Consider the following 25944-nt stretch of genomic DNA (forward strand, 5'->3'; position numbering starts at 1 on the left):
ATTCATTGTTGTCACAGAAAATTTCTTTTCCATAAGAAATCAACTTTTGTTGAAAAATTCTGACAAATGCTGGGGTCCATTTTATTTTTCTTCTTTGATTAGGCTTGTTTAATTCTGAATTATCTGCCTTTGCTTTGAGGCCAAACAAGATTAAAGTTTCAAGTATAGTATGCTAAATTTATAATGTGAATTTAAAACAAAATTACTTATAAGAAACCAGTATCAGTACCTAGGGACAAGGCTGAGCTATTAGCATAATTTATACCAGTGAAGATACTACCCTAATTATTTGTGGCCAATTATCAATTACTGGTCAATGCTAGATTCACTCTCCATAATTATTTCCCTGTGGTATCTTCCCTAGATATAATGGAGAACTTCATCATATTTTCTTTTCCCTAGAAAAACAATACTTATTTGTTTCTATAGGATTTTCAGTCTTTGAGAAAACCAAATCTAAACTTTCACTACTGAGAATTTCCCTAAAATTTTAAATCTTCAAGTCTTAAATAGCTAAGGCAAAGAACTGAATATATCCATTGTCTACAAAGTAATTAGAAAAAACATTTAAATTTTGCTGTTCCTATCCATATTATTTTTGACTAATTTCAATTCTGATTTTTTTTTGAATTTGAAAAGATTAATTTATACTTCATAAGTTAACATTTTTAACACTAATTCCTTTTCTTACACATATTGTTCCTTTCTATTAAAATCAATCCCAAAGCCTGCAAACACCAACCTTACATTTGAATTCCTAATGACTCCTCCTATTGTCTCATTTCTGTTTGAACCTGTCAATCAAGGGTGAAAAGTGCTAATCACTCCCAGAAACCCCAATCTTGCTCACAAAAGTACCAGTCACTGAAAAAATAATACCGATTGGTCATGGATGGGCAGGAAATCTCACTAGGGATCTAACCGCACAATGGAGTTTATTAAGTCCATTTTGCTCAAGTCCAGCTCTCCCTGCATGCAAGGGTTTGAGACTTTAATTTCAAAGTCAGCTAAAACCGGCTTAGGTAACTTATATTCATTAGCTAGGCTCTGACTGAAGCACTGTAAAATCTCTTGGTTAGTGCTTTTGGCTTTCAATAATAGCAGTAGCATTTATTTTTACTCTTTATTTTCCTCCCCGTCTTTTTAAAGAGGGGGACGAGATTTAGTTGGATGCTAGTTGTTTTAAATTCTTAATTGGTCCATGTTCTTTTTTAGCTGCTTATTATTTTCGTACCTCATTCCTGTAAATGACTAAACATCCACAAGAAAGATATTTCTCATTAATTCTCCTTATGCAGCAGTGCCCCTTCTCAAAGCCATGGCTGCATTTATTACTGAAAAGCAGTTATGATGTGTATATACAGCATGGGCCATAAAGTATCGCAGCCTCAGGTCACAGAAGGGCATGAGGTTCAGCAGTCTTATTGTCCACATTATGAGGACACCAACTTTCTTCCAGTCGTTTTTTTTTTTTTTTAACTGTAGCTTATTTGCTTTCTTAGAGGTAGCAGCTGCAAAGGGCTGGTGTGAAGGAAGAAAGGAAGACGGCACTATCATTAAAGAATAAACAGTAATTACCTTGTAGAAATCCCCAGAGTGATTGATTACCTCTTCAGTTTATAAGAACAGGCCTGGGAATATACAATAATTGATTTCTATTACTTATGTGTATTTTCCTTTTAACTTTCCAAAGAAACAATGTGGTTTAATTGACTTTAATTTCAGATTACGCATTTTTATGACTTCTGGAGTTGGCTAGGAATTAAAATGAACAGACTTGCTAGCCCCATGAGCCATATTATCAATTGAAAACAAAAAGACATAGTGTGTATGTGTGTGTGTGTGTGTGTGTGTGTGTGTGTGAGAGAGAGAGATGTTATATGTCATTACATGTCTTGTACTTATCACTGGGTTGCTTTTGTCTTTTAATGTAGGTAGTTGCTAGGTTTAGACTGAGTTAGAGAAACTCCAGGTTTAATCAAAATGTGAGACTGAGAAGTGGTTATAGCAAGGTCTGGCATAGGCACAATAGAGATGAAATCTCTTCAAGGCAAACCTGATGGATATGTGCAGGGCAGTCACTGGAGCAGGGTCAAGCTGGGCATTATGAGACCTCAAATTGTGCTGTCCCTGCTGTAATGCCATGGTCTAGACAAAATCCTGTAAATCTGCACGAAACCGAATTTATTTAACCTGTACCTTCAGCCTACACTTTGATATCATGAAAATCAGACGTTTTTTAATAACTGTGTACCTTTTGCTGGCTGGGAAACTGAGGCATGAATTGCCACGTAATGCATCTGGGAGAAAAGGAATCAAATTAAAACCAGACCTTTGCACCTGACAACACTGACAGTGGGCTTAGGCCATGTAATGTTTTGCCATTAGACAAAGCAGACATAATGGTCTTCTCTGAAGCATTCTATCTTCCGGCTTCTTGCAGATTACTTTACAACACTTCTGTGACACATTACACATGTACACATGTGGTACACTGTATCTTTCTCATTTATAGTACCTTTCATATTATATTGTACATATTGGTTACTTGGTCTTTCCTCACTTTTTTGAAATAACTGCTCTGTTTTAAAATTTTCATTTTCCTTGCTTAGCCCAGTGTCTGGCACATTTCAGGTGACCAAAGATGTGTGTACCACAAGCTATAATGATGGATCTCTGCAAGACTGATGATCATCTTTCAGGCAGATGCCGAGATTTTCATTTTTCTTTGTTTGGACAAAAGTGATTAGTATGCCATTTATTCTTTAGTACTATAAACAAAACAATGGTGCAAAATAACAAAAGATAGCAGAGCTAAACAGTGAGACAACATTTCTCTAAGTTCAGTGACACAAAGGCACGATAAATACCATTATAGGGACATAAAACTAGGAGTTAGTGTACCAACATTTGCAGGATCTAGAAAAATTTTTCATTTTTAATATTACTTTGTACTATGATTTCAATAATGAAAAATCTACTAGATTAGCAAGAATGATATTCTTAACACTTGCAGCTTAAAAACAAAATTTTTCTGAATGGTGATCATTTTTCCGCTTCTAAACATGGAACGAAATTGAATATTTAATGTAGCAAACAGATCCAAAATACAAATTAGTTTCTTTTACTTATTTATATATTATCTCATAGTGACAAAATCATGTGCCACATATTCAAAATAGTAATTAATTTCTGATATCTAATTTATGCAATTCCTTAAAAATAATACACAAGCATTCTCAAAATTCAAATGTAAAAAGATCAGAACTCAGTAAATTGTCAATGAGTTGACACTGCTGAACAGCTTTCTATTGAAAGAATTACTGCTTTTATGTTGTGTAAAATATTTGTAACTATAGGAAATCAAATTGTGATATCTGAGGCTGTCATTTTAATAGTGAATGATTTCACAAACAATACAGTAGATCTAAACAATGTAGCTGAAATATGTGGCCACCGACAACACAGTATCACTTGGACAATGCCACCAACAGCATGAGTGACACTTGATGGTGGAACAGTGGGCGACTGGCTCTTAGTGGTCCTGCGCTTTGTCAAGTATTCCTTTTTCTTTTCTTCTTTTTTTTTCTCCCTGGTGGCTATTTGTCATTCTCTGAAGACTACAGCCTTCTCTTCCCCTGGACCTTTTTGAACTCTGCTGTCTTTGAATATCATGGATATTGCAAAAGAAACTATTTACTAGGCAGTGATTATATGCCACCCCTCATGTAAAGGTAAATGATAATGAGGTATGTGCAAAGAATAGGCAGTCCTGTCAAAAGGAAAAAGAGCGGCTTTTAAAACTTAAGAGCCATACAAAATGCCTTATAGACTTGTTCTGGAGTAACTGTATCAATTAACCACGCTAAAAGCCCTAACTCAGATGGGCACTGCACACAGCATGTCTACTAGTGTTTTATTATCAAGTCCATTATGATGAGTTCTTGTTCTAGACAAAGGAAGAACAGAGAAAGAATTCAGGCTGACAAATTAGACTTGAAATCAGTTTCATTTACATAACGACTGGAAGTTCATTAATAACAGAGTTTTAATTATTCATGCTCTTGTTTCACTAGATACAGCAGTTTTCCCCCTGCTGTGTGGGATGTCTGGATTAGCTAAAATGAACCTAAGCAAACTGATAGGCTGCCCAGATACTCAGATGCTTTTCTATTTTCACATACTAGAGACGGGTGGGGGTTGGGGGGATGGAGTGAGTGTACAAATTGGGGCTGGGTAATGAGGAGAGATAGGGAGAGGAAAAGGAAGGCACTAAATAGAGAGAAAGGAAGCTGGCCAGCATGATTTCTTTGGGGCTGTATTACATGTTTGCAGAAAAGAAAGAGAAGGAAAAAATGCAACTGTTGTACATTTGTATTTGACGGGAGCTTCCACTTGAGACGATAACACTTTAAGTATCAATCATTTCAAGATTTCCTGCTGGGGCATACTACTAATATGATGATGTGTATGTATGCAATTCATTTCCTTTGGATATAGGAGCACTAGAGGGGTTCATTTTTGTTTGCTTGCGTTTAAAAAAAAGGAAGAGAGGAAGTAGGAAAGAAACTTTTTTCCTTCCATATTATCTGGACAAACCTAAGAAACAAGTTTAAAGTAGGCTTTAATACAATTTTCTTTTAATGAGAGTGGTGGTGATATTTTCATTCTTACTGGCAATAAACAATGACACCAAGGACACTTTTCTGCAAAGAATTTCAACTGCCTTTATACACATCAATCTCCTGACCCAGCCTTGAACACGACCTTGTGAAATAAGTAGTCGAGGGCCAATTGCTCAGGGGGTTATTGCGAGTCTGGTTCATTTGCTGTCTATATGTTTTACTAATTTAGGTAATACCTCACAAAAATAGAATCCACGACACATAAAACAAGACCAAATTGTTCCCAACATCTTTAAAGTCCACTGAGGAGTGAAAGAGGCCAGAGGAAAACCTCTTTTCATCTGAAATCCGACAACAGTTGCAGCCTTGGGTTTTCAAAGATGTCTCTGGAGTAGTTTTGGAACAAAAGTTCTCAATTTGGGGAACTGTCATCTAAAACAAATACCAGAAGTATTTTGAAGAAAATAATTTTAGCAAGGAGAATTTATATTTACCAAGAGCTGACCGAGTACCAAACACTCAGTCTAGAAGAGAGTCTACACTCTTCTGGTTGGTTTAAATGTCAAAAAATTTATGTCTATTTCACTGAGGAAGAATTTGAGTCCGAGAGAGACCACAGGTGCATCTAGTAAAGGAGGAAGGAATCCAACCCACATCTGCCTGACACCAACTCTCCCCTGCTACATATACATTTGAAGACCATGACCATTTGTATTTCCTACAAAGTTTACACAACTTGTTTTTTCTTTTTTTTCTTTTTTCTTTTGAGACAGGGTCTCACTCTACTGCCCAGGCTGGAATGCAGTGGTGCAATCACAGCTCACTGCAACCTCAACCTCCTAGGCTCAAGCAATCCTCCTGCCTCAGCCTTCTGAATACCTGAGACTGTAAGTGTGCACCACCCCTCAGGGCTAATTTTTGTATTTTTTGTAGAAATTGGGTTTTGCCAAGTTGCTCAGGGTGGTCTCAAACTCCTGGGCTCAAGCAACCCACCTGCCTCGGCCTCCCAAAGTGCTGGGATTATAGGCATGAGCCACTGCCTAGCCAACTTATTTTTCTGTCCTAATTTTTTTACCCTTTTTCTGATAAATGATTTTCTACAAAATAAATATAATGACCCAATTTAAAGAATATGGATAGCTTTCTTAGGTCTTGAATGATCAAAAAGTCTTAAAAAGTCATATATCAAACAGTTAATAAAATACTTGGAAAATCTCAGGAGCAAGATGTTAATGAGAACAAGGGCCAAGTAACAATAACCGAGTAAAAATCAGACTACACTACCTGGTAACTTTACATCACATGCATTGTTTGTAGGTCATGTAGGAAAACAAATTAATCACCAGAATCTGCCATTTCTTACCAAGTCTGCTTGTCTCCCTCCCTCCCTCCCTGATGTGTCCAGAGTTTGTTCCTTCTGGTGGGTTTTTGGTCTCGCTGACTTCAAGAATGAAGCCACAAACCCTCACGGTGAGTGTTAGAGCTCTTAAATGGGACACAGACCCAAAGACTGAGTAGCAGCAAGATTCATTATAAACAGCAAAAGAACAAACCTTGCACAACATAGAAGAGCAGCCAAGCAGGTTGCTGCTGCATGCTGGGGTGGCCAGCTCTTATTCTCTTATTTGGCACCGCCCATGTCCTGCCGATTGGTTCATTTTAGAGTGCTGATTGGTCCATTTTACAGAGTGGTGATTGGTCCATCTTACAGAGTGTGATTGGTCCATTTTACAGAGTGCTGATTGGTCCATTTTTACAGAATGCTGATTGGTGTGTTTACAATCCTCCAGCTGGGCACAGAGCGCTGATTGTTGTATTTATAATCCTCTAGCTAGACAGAAAAGTTCTCCAAGTCCCCACCCGACCCAGAAGCCCAGCTGGCTTCACCTGTGGCTCTCTCCCTCTTTCCCTTCCTTCGTCTCTCTCTTTCTCCACCCCCCCCTTCTTTTCTTCCTTCTTTGTAAGACTATCAGCCATTCTCTTCTGTTTAGAAGAATTCTTGCGTACTGGCAGGTTTTAAATTTGTTTCATTTCATGCCTTTATTCCTGGACAGTTTTCCCTGCCTTCCCACACCCCACTCTGCGTTTTGGCCTGTTTTACAAAGCTATTTTTATATAGGAGATTTTGAATGATGAATTACTGCTTCAGAGTGATCAGAAAGTATCAACATATTTACAACATTGTATCCTCTTTTTATCTCTCTGAAGTATATATAGATATTAAAGTACAAAGAGCTTGCATGACATGCCTAAAGGGGGAACAGTGTTTCGAAAAGATAAAACAAGATCCTTTACTAGTGAACTGCCTACCCCAAGCAACAAGCTCAGTTTGAGATTAAAATGCAATAAATGGACAGTTAACACTATGTAAAAGTTAGAATCAGTGAAGGTAACTGGGCATTACTGACACTCTATGATATCTGAGATAGCACTTTCTCAAAAATTGCCTAGTCAATAGGAAAATTAAGCTAAAAAGGAAACTCTTCTAAATCTTTGACCAAGGATTACTACAAATATCTGATATGTTCCTGAAAAAGATAATGAAAATAAAACCTCTTAAAAGGCTAAAACCAAAAAAAAAAAAAAAAGAAAAGAAAAAAAAAAAGAAAGCTTTTACTGCTCAGTGCGTAATATGTTCGTTCTGCTTTAAAAACATATTTAGTTCTATTTTCTGGGCTTCACTTCTCCTTTAAAAACTTGGAAATATCGCCAAAGGACAGAGAAAACAATGGAAGGTTGTATGGGGAAGAGGAAGAGATGGAAAAGACATCTGGATTACGTTTGATCTGGCAGCTCTTTCCCTTACCCTGTTCAGTGGATGCTGCCCTGGGCAAGCAGAGGGGTCTGCCTGTACTAATATTTGATTTCCAGGTGCAAGTATTCACTCATCTAAATCCTGACCATATGCTGTCATACATCTGCATAAGTACTGCTGTTTCCTTTAAACAAATATAAAATGTACACTTGACAGAGACATGCAAGATGATCCTGTAAGAGGGAAAACTCCAGCAATTTTGCAAGGAAGACAGTCCATTGCAATGTTTCTTATAGTCTGTGTCCTTGCATGCCTTTTGCCTAGTTAGGAACAGTATTCAGAGGCAATTTGGTAGGACCCAGAAGATCAAAAGTTTCTAGTCTTCTTTCTGACCATTTTATTCTTTGTTAATAAAGTAAAAGAGGTGGCTCTTCAAACTCCTAGAAGCACATCCAATCAATGGGGAAACAGTAAATATACACAAATTCTGCAAGCCATGCTGCCCAAGATTCTGATACTTTATGTCTGAACTCAGGCCTAGGGAATCAGAAATTTTAAAGAAAGTTTTAAGAGATTATAATATAACCTGTCAAAGACAGGTTTTAGGGATAACCATTCCTTTAAGGTAAAATTACGCAATTTTTTTAACTTTGAAAAATGAATCAGTTCATAAGTTTTTCTTAAGTTGGCTGAGGTAAAGCACCTGTTGTAAATTTTTTCTTTTTTAAAAATAAAGTGAAACAAATATCTACTTTAGTTCTGTGGTATGATATATAATAGACACAAAATAATATTCTGGAGATATCAACCCAATCACTTCAAACACTATATATATAGTGTTATATAATTAATATAAATCATTAATATAAAAAATTTACATGACAAAAATAGACAAGTGGGAGGACATCAAACTAAAAAGCATCTACATAGAAAAGAAAATAATTAACAGAGTGAAAAAGCAACCTAAGAAATACAAATGGGCAACAGGTATATGAAGATATTCAACATCACTAATCAGCAGGGAAATGCAAATCAAAACCACAATGAGATATCACCTTGCACCTTTTAGGCTGCTTATTACAAAAATAACAAAAGACAAAGTGTTGGTGAAGCTCTGGAGAAACTGAAACCCTTGCAAACTGCTGGTAGGAATGCAAAATGGTGCAGTCACTATGGAAAACAGTATGGAGGGTCTTTAAAACACTCCAAATTAAAAATAGAGCTACCACATGATCCAGCAATCCTGCTACTTAGTGTGTGTGTGTGTGTATGTATGTGTATATATATATACACACATATATATGTGATATATATACATATATATGTGTATATATATACACACATATATATACACATATATATATACACATATACACACACACATACACACACTAAGTAGCAGGATATATATATATATGCATGTGTATATATATGTGTGTGTGTATATGTGTGTGTGTGTGTATATATATACATGTATGTATGTAAAGGAAATAAAATCAGAATCTTAAAGAGATTATTAAGACTCTCATGTTTGTTGCCACATTATTCACGATAACCAAGATGTGGAAACAATCGGAATGCCCATAGACAGATGAATGGATAAAGAAAATGTGGTATGCACATACAATGAAATATTATTGCACCTTAAATAAATAAAGAAGGAAATTTTGCAATATGTGACATGGATGAACCTTGAGAACATTATGTTATGTGAAATAAGCCAATTACAGAAGGACAAATACTTCATGATTCTACTTGATTCTACTTGAGGTATAGTAAAACTCACAGATGCAGAGTAGAATGGGGGTTGGCAGGGTTTGGAGGAAGGAGGAATTGGAGAGTTGTAATAGCAACAGGAGACAGACAGATTCCTAGGCAGACAGGGATGGGTCCCTGGTGAAACCTGGCCTTCAAGCCAATGACAGTTCAAAGCCTGAAGACTGAGCTGCCAGTTCTGGATAGAGTCCACAACCAGAGTGAGAACTTCCTTGTTGCCTTTAAACCAATTGAGTGGTGCTTTTTCCAAGACCACCTATAGACCAATCAGCACACACTACCCTATTCTGAGCCCTTAAAAACCCTGGACTCAGCCGCACAGATGGCTATCTGCTTTTGGGCCCCCTCTCCCACAGAGGGTTACCCACTCTCAGATCCCCTCTCCACTGAGAGCTTTCCTTCTGTCACTCAATAAAATCATTCTCTGCCCCACTCACTCTCCAGTGTCCGTATACCTTATTCCTTCCGGTGGCGGGACAAGAATCCGGAACTTGCTGAGCTGTGGGCAGTGGGAACCAATGAACTGTAACACGTCCGTGTTCACTGAGCTGCAGTCAGCAGGAATGAGAGAGAGCTATAACATTTCCTGGGGGCTCAGACCTCAGGACTCCCCGAGCAAAAGCTGTAACACTCCTTGGGATTCCTGGTTTCTGGCATCTCCTAGTTTTCAGGCGCCACCACATCCACCTCATCTAAACACTGGCGCCCAACATGGAAGCCACTTTGTGGTATGCCCTGTTCAGCCATGGGCTGAGTATGGAGCCATGGCAGGCACGGGATCTGGGCCGGTAGTGCAAGCTGAGTGTAGCCTGCTGGGCTGAAGCGGATGGCGTGAGTCCAGAGGACTGAGTGAGGCCCTGGGCAGAGGTCATGTGGCTGCAGAGTTTTCCCACTGGGAAAGTGGCACCATAGGAATCCTGTAACACTAACCCTTCCTCTGGCTGCAGCAGAAGAGAAAAACGTGCCGGGCGCCATTCCCTCCCACTCACCAAACTTCAAAAGCCGCAACAGTTGCTAATCAACATATAGAGTTTCAGTGATGCAAGACGAATAAACTCTAAAGCTATGCCACACAACATTGTGCCTATAGGTAATAACATGTTATTGTACACTTGAAAATCTGTTAAGAGAGTGGATCTCGTGGTAAGTATTCTTACCACAATAAACAAAACATCACAAACAATATTTACCAACCATTGGCAAATTGCTATTTTTCAGGTCTATTTGCCAAATAGAACAGTCTATGTGGTATAACTACTGAGTTTGTCAATTTGGGCAGCATTGTTTAATTTCTCTGATTCTCAATTTTATCATCTGTAAAACAAAAATGATAATATTTTTCATATTGAGCCTTTGTAAGAATTCAATACAAGTGAATACAATACATAGTAGCTGAAAACATGGCAGTTAATATCTGATTGGAAGTTAGGATGCCAATTTTGTCCACTGGTCATTCAATTCAAAATCTGAGGTTATGTAAATTCCATAGTGGCAAATTGAAACACACATGTAATTTGCTCTCCAGAACGACATCAATAATGATTCTAAAGCTCCTGCTATGGCTCCTACTATGAAATGATGTGGGGCCTCCATTTGGAGAGTGTAAAAGGTACGGAGATAACCAGAAGAAGAAATCCTGAAAATATCATAACTTTCATATTTCACTTCTGGATCATTTTATATACAAATCCAAAATTTAAAAAAAAATTCATTTGGCTGGAAATCTTGTCAATTCCCACTTTTGTAGTTTTAACAACTATTAAAGAGGAATTTAACAAAAAGTAAAAAAAAAAAAGTTTTTTTGCTAGTGACATTTTACTATATTTCAATTCTTTGGTTATTAGTCAATAATCAAATACTGTTTAATAGTATTGCTTTAATAAGCAAAAACTTAATTCTCTGAGAATGGTAAAGAATAGATAATACTACTAAAATAGAAAAGGAAAATTTTCAGAAACAATAAGCTGATTAGTATAGAGTGTCTAAATTTTCCCAGCATTCAAAAAATAAATTAATAAATTAATTAATTTTCCTAGTTCATTAAGAGTGGAGGTCCACATTTTCTTTTTGTAGTATATTGAAGTTTTTAACAATAGGAAACAGAAAATGTTCATGTACCATATTAACTTACTACTGAGCAAAGATTTCTGTGGTCAAGAGACCTTTTTGTTATATTGTAGGGGAAAGAAAGGCAAAGGTTTAGGAAAAAAAATTTTTCAGCACTTGGAAAACTATCTTCACTGAATTAGGCAGAATTTTTGTTTCCTTTCATATTTTACATCTTTCTTGTAAAGGATGGAAAATGAATTTAGCACCATATTGGGGGATGCCTTCAGGTATTATGTAAATATCTTAAGGATAAATAAAATTTGAGTTAAACTTACAACTCTGTGCATTGGGCTTCAGTTCAGGTAACAACATGACAAGGGAGAGAAGAAAGGAAGGGAGAAGAAACATGAAAATAAAGTAGAAGCTTAGGAAGGAATGAAGTTAGAAAAGAAAAAGAGAGGAAGAGAGCAAAGAGGAGGAAAACAGAAGACAAAAGGAGGAGCAGACAGGTGGGATAACAAGTTCTTTTATAAACTGCAGCAAGAGTAAGAACTATTTTGTGGGAGGGCAGCTCAAAAGGCAGTTACACAATGATGGTCAAACCACCTGTAATAAAACTGCCTGAAAATGTTTTCCTCTCATAGGCTGAAAACTGTAGCTTGTTTAGGAAAGAAGGATGTGATGAAAGTATAAATGAAAATTTCATAAGCAGATGGGGATTTATGGGGCCAAATACATGACTAAGTTCTATGATACACATAATTATACAACATAAATAATGACTTGAATAAAAAAATAATTTGTGGGACCAGGAGTGATGGCTCATGCCTGTAACCCTAGCACTTTGGGAGGCCAAGGCAGAAGGACAGCTTGAGGCCAGGGCTTTGATACTAGCCCGGGCAACAAAGCGAGACCCCGTCTCTACAAATAATAATAATAATAATAAAAATTAAAAAAATTAGCTGGATATAGTGGCACACACTTTTAGTCCCAGCTACTCAGAAGGCTGAGATGGAGCATCACTTGAGCCCAGGAGGTCGAGGCTACAATGAGCTATGATAGTGTCACTGCACTCCAGCCTGAGCAACAGAGACCCCATCTCTTAAAAAAGAGAAAGGAAAAAAGAAAAACAATTGTATAATACAAGCATTTGCCATTTCCTTAAATATCATATCCTAAGTAAACTGAGACCCACACTTGTGTTGTTATGTAACACTTTGAAGACAATCTCAGCAATAAATTCTAAGAGTGCATTGATACTTAAAATTAATTACTAAGACCCTTCCAAATGTATTAGGCTTTTACGAGGTTATTAAATCTTATTTTTAAAATCAGAAAGTTTGAAACTTACAACTATAATTTCTGGTGATTTAAGAATTCATCCAATATCTGGTGATCAAGGATTCACTCAAGATTCAAGAATCTAAATATCAAAAATTCACCACATCGTTTATAACATTTCACTATGACCTCATCCTTGATTCATCCTTTCCTATTTCCAGTCTTTCTAAAATCATCACTCTAACTCCAATGACTTTCACGTTTCAAATTCCTCTGCGTGCTTGATGCTGTATCTACAATAATGCTGAACAGCATATATGTTTAGTTCTTTGTTTCAAATCCTGCTGAGAAACAGAACATATACAAATTTTCTTGTATGACTTCCCCTTTTCCACCTTTCAAAAATGACTTCTTCAACTCCTACAGGGAGAAAATAAAAAACAAGTAGAACACATGGCTTCTTCCTTTATGGTCTTCTAATATGTAACACACCTCTGTGCTGAAAAACACTAGGTGTTTTTCAATGGAGCACAGATAACAAGCTCAGTACTGGGATTTCTGTGCATTGGTACATTTTATTCTTATGAGAAGGAAAGTTTTCACGGTTGACATTTTTTTTAGGGAGGCAGTGATCTGCCAAGTGCCACACAGTACACTGTTGGAGGTGGAATAGAATTCAGGTCTGGCCAGTTCCAAAGCCTACATCCTTGTGCATCCTGCCTCCTCCTTATCTTTCTAAGACGTCCTAGTTTCCTTTCCACGTTCTGCCCACAGGCTTCTGAGAATAAGGTACTCTAGGGAAGGTACCAGGTTATACTATCTGTGCTTTGATACACTGACTGACAGAGTAAGTTCACAAAATAACCCGGGAAAGAATAAAATGAGTCAAAGTTTCAACTTTATGATCAAGTTCCTCTTGAGCATTACAGAAAGTACTTGCTTCTCTCTTGGTTAGGTTTCTAATTGCCTAAACCGGTTCTGTATGCTCTGAGAATGAGGAGCAAGAGGGAAGCAAGTTAGAGGATGAGAAACCTGGTCATCTAACGGATCTTTGGGCTTGCTGGCCTTACACCTATGGTCTTGAATTTGTTGTTTGTCATTTCCACAAACAAGATGTTCACTCTGACTTTCTGCAAAGGAATCTCACCTATTGATCAAACCACAGAACGGCACAGGCTTTAAAATTATGGGAACTTATCTTTGACAGTTTCTGTTCTAAAATGTATAAGCAAATCTGGCTTGGTGGAGCCAGAGGCCATAGAAAAGGAAGGACCATTCCAGTTATGGAGACCCGGATGATGAAAGGATCGCTCTTGATATCTAAATGTTATGTGACATTTTCAAGTTCGTAGTCGATTGATTGCAATGTTCTTGCATTGCTCCCACCAGGTGTTTTTCAACGAAGTGCTAAATTTTTCCTGGCTGATTCCAAGAGGAAACCTTCAGGTAGGTTTAATGCAGAAGATTAAGACTGCATTAAGACTAAGTCTGAAATGTTCTGCTACCAATTAGCCCTCTAGTATTTCTGTAAGCCTTGAATTTTTGATGCGATCAATGACACCAGTGGAGCCATCGTCTGTGGAGTGGTTATTAAAGATATAAAAATCAATACAAAGATGATACTTGGAAATCTATATCACAAGATAATGAATCACCATGAGAGCAGTCTAAGAAGAATGTCAGCAAACCAAACAGAAGGTTTGTGCATAACAAAGTATTTCATGCCAATAGAATTTAAGTTACATTTTGCATGAGACAGAAATCTTCACGCTACACTTATGATACATTTGCATGACAAGATTTTAATAAGATTAAGTCACAAGCCTAATCAGACAAATGCTTCTAGTGCATTAAAAAAGGAAGAAGAAAAAGAAAAAAAAAAAAAAAGAGTGAGGATTGAGATGTTCAAGACTGAACCAATAATGCCATGGTTTAACTTTAACTAATGACAAAATAGCATCAAAACTTTCTCTGTCAGTAATCCTTATTCAATTTCTTTTAAACGAAACATTATTTGCCGGCACCTTAAGTCCATAAGTACTGATTGTTATTGGAGCTGTGTATTGGAGCTTCACAGAATAGTCCAAATTTAATTTGAACTGAGGATTGATTTCGTTTCCTTCAAAGGAAGATTTTTTTTCCTTCCAAAATTGAGCTGGTGCATGAGTTTGCAAGCTCATTTTGGTTTTCTCCTTGACACAATTGTAAGTGACATGAGAACATTTATGTGTTTTGTCCTTAAGGGACATCACAACATTGCTAATGATGCCACAAATGACTGGGAGCTGCTTTTTGGCTTTAGAGATATGGATTCCCTAAGACTTTTTATCATTTGCTGCCAGGAAAAGCAAAAATCAGCAAGCCTGCTGTAGTCACCAGTCCACTAAACCATTGTATATTTAATACAGACAGAGTTTTATGCTTGAGATTTCCCAGTTTACAACTATGTAAATAAAGTTTTATAGACAGAGATTAAGAGAGGGTGTGTTTTTGTGTATGTTGGGTGGTGCAAAAGTCATAAATGTTTCTCTTTTCTTCTCTCTCTAGGCACATATGCGAGTCTCCCCACCACTAGAACTCTTAAGTGGCTGCTGTTATGGAAGGTCAGGCTCATAATCACTGCATATTAAGTCCTTAACAGCAATGTCTGGCTCTTCATTAATCTGTAAACTTACTGATTTACCGAGAGATGTCTTTGTTTTTCTCGGCGTTTTTTCATCTACTTCTCACCCTGGTGCCAACGCAATTTCCAGAAAATGAAACAATGATTAGTTTATGCTATTGCATATTAAGTTTGGTTTTCTCTGTATTTACGTTGCATGTTTCAAAGGTTGACTTAATCAGCTGTGAGTTGTTATGCAGTTAGTCAGAGTGGAATTCCCACAGATTTTTTTCCCCCAGTGTATCACATAACAATAAGAGAGCTAGACACACCTTGTGTAGTTTTAACAAGTCTTTGCAGTTTTACTTAATTTGTTTCCCTTCCCTTTTACCCCTGAGGCTCCCAAAGCAAATGAACCATTCAGGAGCATAAAACAAGGGGAATTAGTTTAGACTTCAATAAAACACAGACCTCTTGCTGGCAATATCTGCCTTGATGTAGAATGCCTGCATTTTAAAATATTGCCGTGTCTTGATTGTCCTGACACCTCATGATTGTCCTCTTGAGTTCCCATTGCCTGGGGAACTTCAACATTCTCTCCCTGTTCAGGTCTCATGCTCCTTCTCAATGATGCTCATACTTTAGCTTCCATATCTTCATCTGCAAAATCTACTCGACCAATGCATGAATATACTTAGCGGTTTTCCAATAGTCTAGAATTAGGATTCAACTTGGATAGCCTCTGATATCTCTTTTAGGTAGTGTGAAAAATATATAAGGTGCAGGAAATGCTATTCTCATAGGCAGGAGATTCAAAAGTGGCATTTAAAGAAACATGTTTTTGTAGAATGAAAGATTTTTGCCTCTTACTGAAGCTATGAAAGTTTTTAGCCCTTACAAGTCAGTAGTCCTGCTTGCTTGGGGATGGGTTTTCATATGTTGAATGATATTATTTATTCATTTACAAATAGCTAATGATGACAAGCCATGGGCTGGATGCTGAGGATACACTTTGTATCAGGGGAATTGAGATAAAGGTGCTCAGTAAAATCATGTAAGGCTGTTTCTCCCATGAGAGTCACATTTTAATTGCCTTTGTGGGGAAAAATTGGTGTCTTTAAAAGTTTGGTTAGTAAACAAATCCAGACCACATAAATGTCTAAACCTGGGTGGAATAATCAAACATTATTTTTAATAGGTGGAAGAAATGAGATGCATAGTAATTATTTAAGAGTAAAGTCTTTCCTAATGAGCTAAATGATAAAAACTTGCATCCTGTGATTGGACAGATAAGTCACAAAGAGAAAGTTAGGTTTTCACACAATGTATGTTCACAGGATAAAAAACGACAGCCTTGTTAAAATAAGCTGGGGTGGAGGTGGGGAGGGAAGGGCTAGATCACTTGAAAGGGAAAGTTGAACAAGAAAACAATCTTGCATACATTAATGTGAACCCATGGAGAGAAGAGAGAACGCATAGAAGGTGTACACTACATTATATGAATACAAAATAGTTTTTTAGATTTATAATTTAATTTAGAAATCTGAAAGACAGGTGTATTCTTTTATAATGCCGTGTCTTTATAATGTAATATTCATATATTTTTCTAACTCCTATGAGATAAAATAGAGTGGTTTTAATTAACAAAAAATTAACGCATGATGGAAGCAAAGAGAAGAATTATTCAAGAATTGAGCATAAGACTGTATAGGATTTATATTTGTAAACAAGCCCAGAAATATGAATGCTTCTAGGCTTCTATGAGTCAATGCTTGACCAGGACTCTTAATGGCAAAATCTCCTACTGGTTACTTGGCTCTTATAAATCTAAGGAACTGAGTGAAACCAAATATTAGATGGTCCAATTTTAGAGAAAAGAAAGCAGGATAAAAATGTATTAAGGCAGAGAGAGTTTAAGTTAAAACACAACCACATGTGGTGAAAATAGAAAAGGGCTAGAAAGAAATACAAAAAAATGTTAGCAATACTCTTCTCTGGCATAAACAATGGCTTTCATTTTCTTCTTTGTATGTTTTGATATTTGCAAATTTTCTACAATAGCATTTCTACTATAACCAGACAAAAAGAGATCAATGAAAAGTGCAATCTAACTGTTGAAATTACTGCTATATACAAAATGAATACATTTCACCGTTGGTAATGCCTTTGACTCTAGAGGAAAGATGATTTCCATAGAAGGACGGTAGTATTTTATAACTAATTAATTGGGAAGGCTTTGAGCAAAATCAGAACTTCAGATCCTAGAAGCTGAGTACAATAAAGATTTGAGAAACAAGAAAAAAGGTATGATCAATGGAAGATCTTCCAGACAGTGAGGGCTATCTGTTAGTGAGTGTGTAAGAACATGAAGTATGTGAAAACAAGGTGAGTCTTATATGAAAGTGAATAATAAATGGGAAGAGATTAGGAAGTAAACTGGCCTTAAATTTGAAAGTAAAGAGCCATGAACAGGATTCTGTATTTTGAATGTCAAAATTAAGAAGCTCCATTGAGAAATAAGTTTATGGAATGAACAAAATCAACCTAACTTACAGTCAGATTGATTTTTACTTTGGGGGGACTCTAAGTCATTAGCATGGGGTCTGTTTTATTAACACTATAGCTTTCCCTTTACTTCCCAGAAAAAGCACATATAATGCTTTTGCTTTTCATAATTCACTTGCTTGCTCAAATATTCATTGATTTTTCTGAATCTGTAGCCCATCTGTTTGCAAAACATTCACTGACTTCATGGGACTAAATAATAAGCATTGGTTGATGTTAATGTACATACACACAATAAAACTGTCAACTCAGTCATCTTCCTGGTACCTGAGCATATAACAAAAGCATCACTAGACAGTGAGGCAGCACTGTGAGAAAGGTAGTGTATGTAATGGAAAGAGCGCAGCCTTTGGCGTCAGAGAGATGTGGGTTCAAATCCTGGCTCTGCCACTTGCTACTTGTTAATTTCATCGAAGTACATTTCTCTGTCTATTTCTTTATCTTTAGACTGAGGCCAATACTTTCTTCTAATATGAACTTTGTGAGAATTAAATGAGATATAATGAATTACAGCATATAACAGGATGGCAGGTACACAATAAACTCTCAGTACCTAATGGTAGTATGATTATTGTCATTGGCATACTCATGGGTTTTCAACACAATGAAACTTAATGTTTCAAGACCAATGTCAAATTTTGGTTTTCCTTCTGTGAGTCAAATTTTCGATTATTAATAAGAGAATGATCTCATTTCTTCCTCAGATGGCAAATGGTTTATTCTTAGAGCTAGGTATGGACTCATCTATACTCTCCAGCCTCTCTCTGTTAAAGTCACTGGTACCGGCTTTCTCAACTGGTTCACTCTGAGCCTGGTTAGAAACCAAAAGAAAGCAACTTGATGGATTAACAGGGAGAGCTAGGGAAACTGACTCATCGGGGGTGGAGTGCTTGATAAGCCTCAGAGACTCTGGTTTTCTATTCAGAGAAATGGGGTTACTCATTGAGCTTTGCACACAAGACCAACATTTGGGTCTTAAAAGCCATAACTGAGCCAAGCACAGTGTCTCATGCCTGTAATCCCAACACTTTGGGAGGCTGAAATGGGAGGATGGCTTGAGCCAGCAGTTCGAGACCAGCCTGGGCAACATGGTGAAACCTTGTCTCTACACAAAATACAAAAATGGTGGTACATGCCTGTAGTCCCAGCTACTCAGGAGGCTAAGGTGGAAGAATCATTTGACCCTGGAAGGTCAAGGCTGCAGTGACCTGTGATTGCACCACCGCACTCCAGCCTGGGTGACAGAGTGAGACCCTGTCTCAATAATAAATAAATAAAGTAAAACAAATAAAGGCCATAATTCAACTGTTGTAATTGTAGTTCTCTCTGAAGTGAATGAATTTTTTCCACTCATCCTGGAATTCTCACTGTTGCTATATAAGAAGAAAGCTTCAGACTCTGGCTATGCTGGGGATTTTGGTGGGATGCCTATTGGCACTTTCACTGAATGTGCAAGAGTGAAAGACTTCTTAGGATTCACCTGCCTTCATAATGAATTACCCGACCCCTTCAATTATCCCTGTGTCTTACTTTTAGTGATCAAACAGCCTATTACACAGACCCTGGATAATATAATTCCATAGTATCACTGGTTATTTAGCCCCCAAAAGCACTATGTATCCAAAGTATTACACAAACCCTGGATAATATAAATCCATAGTATCACCGGTTATTTAGCCCCCAAAAGCACTATGTATCCAAAGTATTCATTATTGAAACCACATCTTTGATGCCACTTATTCCATCAGAATTCCTATAAAATTCATAATTTATTATACTGAAATGAACATACATGTATACTTTTTCTGGTGCTAATATTTATTTTTGTATATGTTAGTTTTACTTCTATAAATAAACTGTAAAGTATAGGGGTCACACTTTATCTTCTTTTTATATTTCTTTGTTGTGGAAAAGTTTTGGGTGTAATATAGACCCTCCCCCTAGTAAAATTAGTTAAATGATAAGCAAAAAAGTCTCCAAATATCTAGTGGGTAAGAATAAAATTTAAACTTAGCTTAGACTTTTTTTGTGATTTAAAAATTTTTGTGGAATATGAGGAGGGTCCAATTTAAAATAACCCTTTCATTGTTTTGTTTGTTTGTTTGTTTTTAATAGAGACAGAGTTTTGCCATGTTGCCCAGGCATGTCTCTAACTCCTGGGGTCAAGTGATCCTCCTGCTTTGATATCCCAAAGTGCTAGATTATAGGGGTAGGCCACCACACCTGGCCATGAATCTTGAAATGATGCGATCGGGGGTGTAGAGGCTGTATTATTTCATTCTCACATTGCTATAAAGAAATATCTGAGACAGGGTAATTTATAAAGAAAAGAGGTTTGGCCAGGCGTGGTGGCTCCTGCCTGTAATCCCAGCACTTTGGGAGGCCAAGGTAGGTGGATCACCTGAGGTCAGGAGTTCAAGATCAGCCTGGCCAAAATGGTGAAACCCCATCTCTACTAAAAATACAAAAATTAGTTGGGTGTGGTGGCGTATACCTGTAATTCCAGTTACTCTGGAGGCTGAGACAGGAGAAATCGCTTGAACCTGGGAGGCAGAGATTGCAGTGTGCCAAGATTAAGCCACTGTATACCAGCCTGGGCCACAGAGCAAGACTCTGTCTCAAAAAAAAAAAAAAAAAAAAGAAAGAAAGAAAGAAAAAGAAAAAGAAAAAGAAAAAGAAAAGAGGTTTAATTGGCTCATGGTTCCGCAGGCTGTACAGGAAGCATGGCAGGATCTTCTTCTTGGGAGGCCTTAGAAAACTTACAATCATGGCGGAAGGTGAAGGGAAAACAAGCCAACTTACATGGCCGGAGCAGGAGGAAGAGACAGGGGAGGTGCTACAGACTTTTAAATAACCAGATCTCCTGAGAACTGTATCAAGAGAACAGCACCAAAGAGATGGTGCTAAACCGTTCATGGAGGATCTACCCCCATGATCGGATCACCTCCCACCAGGCCCACTCCAACACTGGGGATTACAATTGAACATGAGATTTGGGTGGGGACACAGACACAAACCATATGAGAGGCACAGGCATACATGTAAGGAAAGATAAATAGCAGAATGTGAATTTGTGCATGTTAAAATCTGCTAACCATTTTTGTTGCTTGGAAGTTTTTTTCTAAAAATCAGCCTTTTTCTTTGAGGTCCCTTCATCCATTTCTTCAAGTTGTATATGAAAAATTTTAGAGAGATGCTAATTACTCAAGATGACTCAGAAAGTTCACATGCAGATTTGGGACTAGAGCCCAAAAATGCAATCCCTGCCGTGTATTTTTAACAGTGACACTTTCCTGCAATGCTGGTTATAGGTAGTAGACGTTACCCATTTTTGCTTCTTACACTATCATAGCAAATAAAGTTTATTTATATCACAAAGATGCCAGAAAAATTATGCTGAAATATTTTAACATAAAACAATCCTGAATTTCTGAAGTATTACCCTAAAGCACTCTCTTAATATCTAATATTATCCCTTCCACAGTAAATGTTACTTGCCTTGCTCTCAATGTATTATACACTTTTAAGATCTACTATGTTTACTGAATTATATTTTTAAAACAGGAAAAAAAAATTCACGTAAGTATCATCATATGGAATGGTGTCTATTATATGACTTTTTTCCTTCAATAAATAACCTATTAGTAATATATGCTCTTCACGATATCACTTCTACTTTGCCAACATTTGCCCCTTTAAATGATTTTAACAGTAAAATTTACTGTTGACTAATATAAAAATTATAATAGTATGGTTAATTTTAAAAAGATCAAACTTCAGTTTAGGTCTTATATCTCATTCTAATTAATAGTTTTTTAAGTAGCTCAGCAGATAACTCATTTAAACTTTAACATGCCATTTTCCACATTGTAGTTATTAAAAGAAAAATATAGCTATAATAAATTATAGCATTTGTAATAAATACCTAAATTAAATATAATAAATGATATCTCTACTTATGTCAAAATATCAATTTCACATATTTTCATCTTTAATATTACCTTTGGAAATAGAAGAGTGATATATCACTATGTAAATGTAAATAGGATAGTGACTGATTACATTTTGAAGATAAGAAAACTAGGTCAGAGAGTAGTTAATGACCAATTTTGGATTGAACCCAGGTGTTCCAGGACTGTATAAGCCATCCCTGGGTGTTATTTTCTATTTTCTTACCTAATTTCTTACCTTAATTTCTTACCTTACTCTAATTTCTTACCTTACTCCTGAAAGAAAACTAAGGGATGGTAGAATTGAGAATTATGTTTTTGCTAGTGGAGGAGAGGGAAATCCCATGACTTAACACCATGGTTATGCTTCTTAGAATAGAAGGATGAACGTGAGTAGCAACACGGACTATTGGCAAATCTACTGGGCAGATGAAGTCATTAGCCCTATATAGGCTCATTAAGTGCTAATGGTGATCATAATCATCCGTTTGTGATTTGGAAGAACTGTGCCTCCATCCCCCTGAAAGGCTTTTTGTTTTGTAGGTTCCTTTTTATTCTGCTTCCTGAAACTCTATGCCAATTGATGTTTGCATGTTTCTGAAATGGTGACAAGCCTTGTAATTGATTCTCCAACTATGCTGTGCTGTGCGCTGAGCTGGCAGGCACCCCACTTTCAGGTCACTTTACACGTCACACCACCTAGAGCGAGCCAGGAACCCATTCAAAGGGCAATGGGATGCCAATTATTTTCTTTCCTGGCATTTACATGAAAGTATAGGAGAGAGGCTGCTAAAATGGAATTGAGAGTTTGGTTCCCTTAATAATTCCTATAGTCTCCAAGTTTGTGGACTATGGAAGAATTGAAAACCTGAAGCAGGTAAGGTGAGGAGGTTGAAAAATAGAGATTTAGTCAAACAATCCATAAGGTGAGGAGATCAAAAAATAGAGCTTTGTGAAATCAGTAAATTTAGTGCTTACTAGGTGCCAGGCAATACTTTAAGCTTTTTACATTTACTAATTTGTTTATGCTATGCCACAACTCTTGAAAGTAGGTATGACAATTTCTCCCATTTTGCAAATAAGAATGTGGAGCCCACAGCCATATAGCTGGTAAATGACAGAATCACACTTTGAATTTAGGTTGGCTCTGAAGGCTAGGCTTTTAATCATTTTGCTATAGGTGGAATTAAAGATTCTGTATGAGTCCACTTTAATATAGAATTCATAGCTTCTAGGAATGTATAATTACTTAGTAATAACCAGGAAAGCAAATGATGACCATGATTCTGAGAAATAGAAATATGAGGCCATCCTCTCTAAATCCCTTCAGCCCACGCTTCCTCATCTAACACCACCACAGGATATTTTGTACCTCATCCTACTTCTACAAAGGAATGCATCCTAATAGTTTCTGGCTTCATTTGTGAAAATAGCAACTTTAATTGATCTTTACTTGCCTATGTGATTTGTGATGTCCAAGAATACTCCAAGGCAGAAAAATGCCTAAGATCACAAGCATAATTTTGTAGGAAATCTAGATAGGTAGACAGCCAGTCTTAAGCAACATACAACGAATAACCTGACTCATGGAAAGAGATAACCCATACATGTAGTTTCTTCTTCCCTCATCTCCACCCAGGATCATGATTTTATCTTCCACATTTAATAAAAGATCATCCAATATCAGAACTTAGAAAACCATCAATAGATAAAGCAAATACATTTAGGCAGTGCTTGAATTCATACCATAATTGAAACTATTATATCTTATTTTGAAATTAATCATTTACCTTATGAATCTACGTAGGCTCCATACTCTTCAGAACCATTTGTGAAGTTTAGAGTAAGTAGTCTGTAACCTAGAAGAGAGACAAATAAATCCACAGTTCAAATTCAGCATGAAAAGATTATCAATGAAATTGAAAATGCATCAGCATGTGCATTAATTTTTTTATTAGATTCAAATGACGAAGGCATTTACCAATTTGGAGATACAGAGAGAATAGAATTTAGATGAGATGGATATTAGTGCTTGTGTCCCTGTGTTTTAAGTATCAGCTCAGACAAAAAAGCAAAAAGATCTAAAATGATTCCTGGAACTGAACAATGTGACTGAACCCAGAGGGGAGGAGCAGGCTGCCACTCACCTGGGGAGACGGGTTAATAAAAAGATCAATTGCACTCTTATCTTGTTAGTCATTAGACAGCCCATTGATGCCACCTGCTTACTTTAAATGTAAACGTGCAGGCCAACCATTGGAAAGCTGCCACCATTCTTCAGAACCCTGTTTCTTTCTGGTTTAGTGATAGGAAGGAAAAGGCCAAACTCTGACTGTTAGGAACTGAGCATCTGTTCCTCCAGCAAACGCAGATGTGAGGGCAAATCAGAAAGCAAGTCTTTACAGGCAGGATAAATGAATATACCAAAATATGAGTAGTTTATAGAGTTAATATCAACACAAACTGAGGAAACATTTTACATGTAAAAACATAAAATGGCTCAGGGGATTTACTCTCCTGTTAGGTAATTATATCTCTTAGATCTGAAGTGGCCATATATTAAATACACTTTTTGTTTGCTTTACTGGTCTTTGTGAACCACTGACTCTTTTTCAGTAGTCAATTGTTCTTTCCCAAAGTATAAGGAAAGGTTTACCTGTCTTGCATTAGTATCAGTTGCCGGTGATTAAAAGGTTCAAAGGTAAATGTTACATATTTCCTAAGGCAAAGTAAATGCCTGCCATTGGTAAAAAGGGATTATTATACATTGGCAATAGAATCTTTCCTGCAGCAGCTATTGTCTACTTCTCTCAGCTTCTGCAAACTTCAGCTACAAGTGGGTCTCTGGACCTTTTCTTGTCCTCTGACACTACTTACCTGGGCATCGGATAGATGTCTGATAAGAACACTTCAGATCATCCCACCTTTGTAGCAGATAAATACTCATTTTTTCTTCTAACAAAATGAGTATATTAATTTATCTCATTTATTTTTGTGGTATAAATATTCATTATTTATTGATTATTACTAGTCAAGCAATATTTGCCTAACCAGGAGTATCTTTCTATCTGCTTTGAGCATTCCTATTCTAGTAAAAATAATTTGCAAGCAATAAAATACTAACTTAGGGTAGGAATGGTGAGATGCAGCAGTTACAATTTCTCAAAGCAGTGAGATGGTGAAGCCAACTAGTGGCATGTTGACTAATTACTACGCTCCTGCTCATTTTACCTTCCAAAAGTCAAAATATTGTATATAGGTTCTGAATGCTTAAAATGTATTCCTAACTAAGTAGTGTGTAGGTGGCTGGATTTCTATCAAGTGGGTCTCAAACCAGCAATAGAAAATCAGGCACTGTCTCTGACTTAAAATAGGAATAAGGTTAATCAAGATATGACTACCTATGAAAAATATCATTCAGTGAACTTTTTTTTTTTGAGATGGAGTTTCACTCTTGTTACCCAGGCTGGATTGTAATGGCGTGATCTTGGCTCACCTCTGCCTCCTGGGTTGAAACCTCTGCCTCCTGGGTTCAAGTGATTCTCCTGCCTTAGCCTCCTGATTAGCTGGGATTACAGGTGCCTGCCATCATGACTTGCTAATTTTTTGTATTTTTAGTAGAGATGGGGTTTCATCATGTTGACCAGGCTGATCTCGAACTCTTGACTTCAGGCGATCCACCCACCTTGGCCTCCCAAAGTGCTGGGATTACAGACGTGAGCCACCATGCCTGACCACCATCCAGTAAACTTTTAAACAGCAGAATTTCCAGATGGGCTAATCATTTATACATTTTAGAGTATAGATTAGTTATTAGTTGTTTCTTGAATTTAAAGAGTTTGTAAAGAATATGCATTTCTTACACTTGGTTACATGTTTAAATTATTAGTGTGAAAGCAACAGAGTAGGTTTTTGGAGACCAATAATTTTTAGTTTGTCAGCATACTGTAAGTTTGACATGAATTGAAACAGGGTAAAAAACTACCTTGTGAATGCAAAGGATAGCCTTTGCTATCTATCAGATTTGTGAGTGAGGCTGTGAAACCTGGCCTTAAAATGGTAGATGGGAAATTGACCCATTTTCTTCTACAATGTGACCTTCCTTGCTACTCTCCTGAGGGCTCATGGATAGGTCCTTGTTCTTGGCAAATCAGCATCAAAATGACAGTCCTTGGATGCAGTCCAAAGCAAATCTGACTAATACTGAATTTTGCTCCCGAGTACCATGTTTTATTGTGAGGGCCCAACATAACTGTAAAGGTTCTATGACAGGTAACAAAGGAAAATTTCCTAGATAGACTTATTTAGGCTTCACACCGCTCTTGGTTAATTAAGTACATT

The 25944-nt window shown here is 37.0% G+C and overlaps 1 protein-coding gene across 5 annotated transcripts in view; it reads right to left on the reverse strand.

The window, feature by feature from the left end:
• ADGRL2 (adhesion G protein-coupled receptor L2) overlaps window positions 1-25944 on the reverse strand; it is a 577862-nt gene that overhangs the window by 523512 nt on the left and 28406 nt on the right. For all 5 annotated transcript variants that reach the window (XM_054532529.2, XM_063711500.1, XM_063711525.1 and 2 more), the window contains exon 2: window positions 23394-23462. The gene's annotated coding sequence lies outside the window, so the exon portion shown is untranslated. The remainder of the gene's footprint in view (window positions 1-23393; window positions 23463-25944) is intronic.

This window comes from Pongo abelii, chromosome 1 (assembly GCF_028885655.2).
Source record: "Pongo abelii isolate AG06213 chromosome 1, NHGRI_mPonAbe1-v2.0_pri, whole genome shotgun sequence".
Lineage (NCBI taxonomy): Eukaryota > Metazoa > Chordata > Mammalia > Primates > Hominidae > Pongo > Pongo abelii.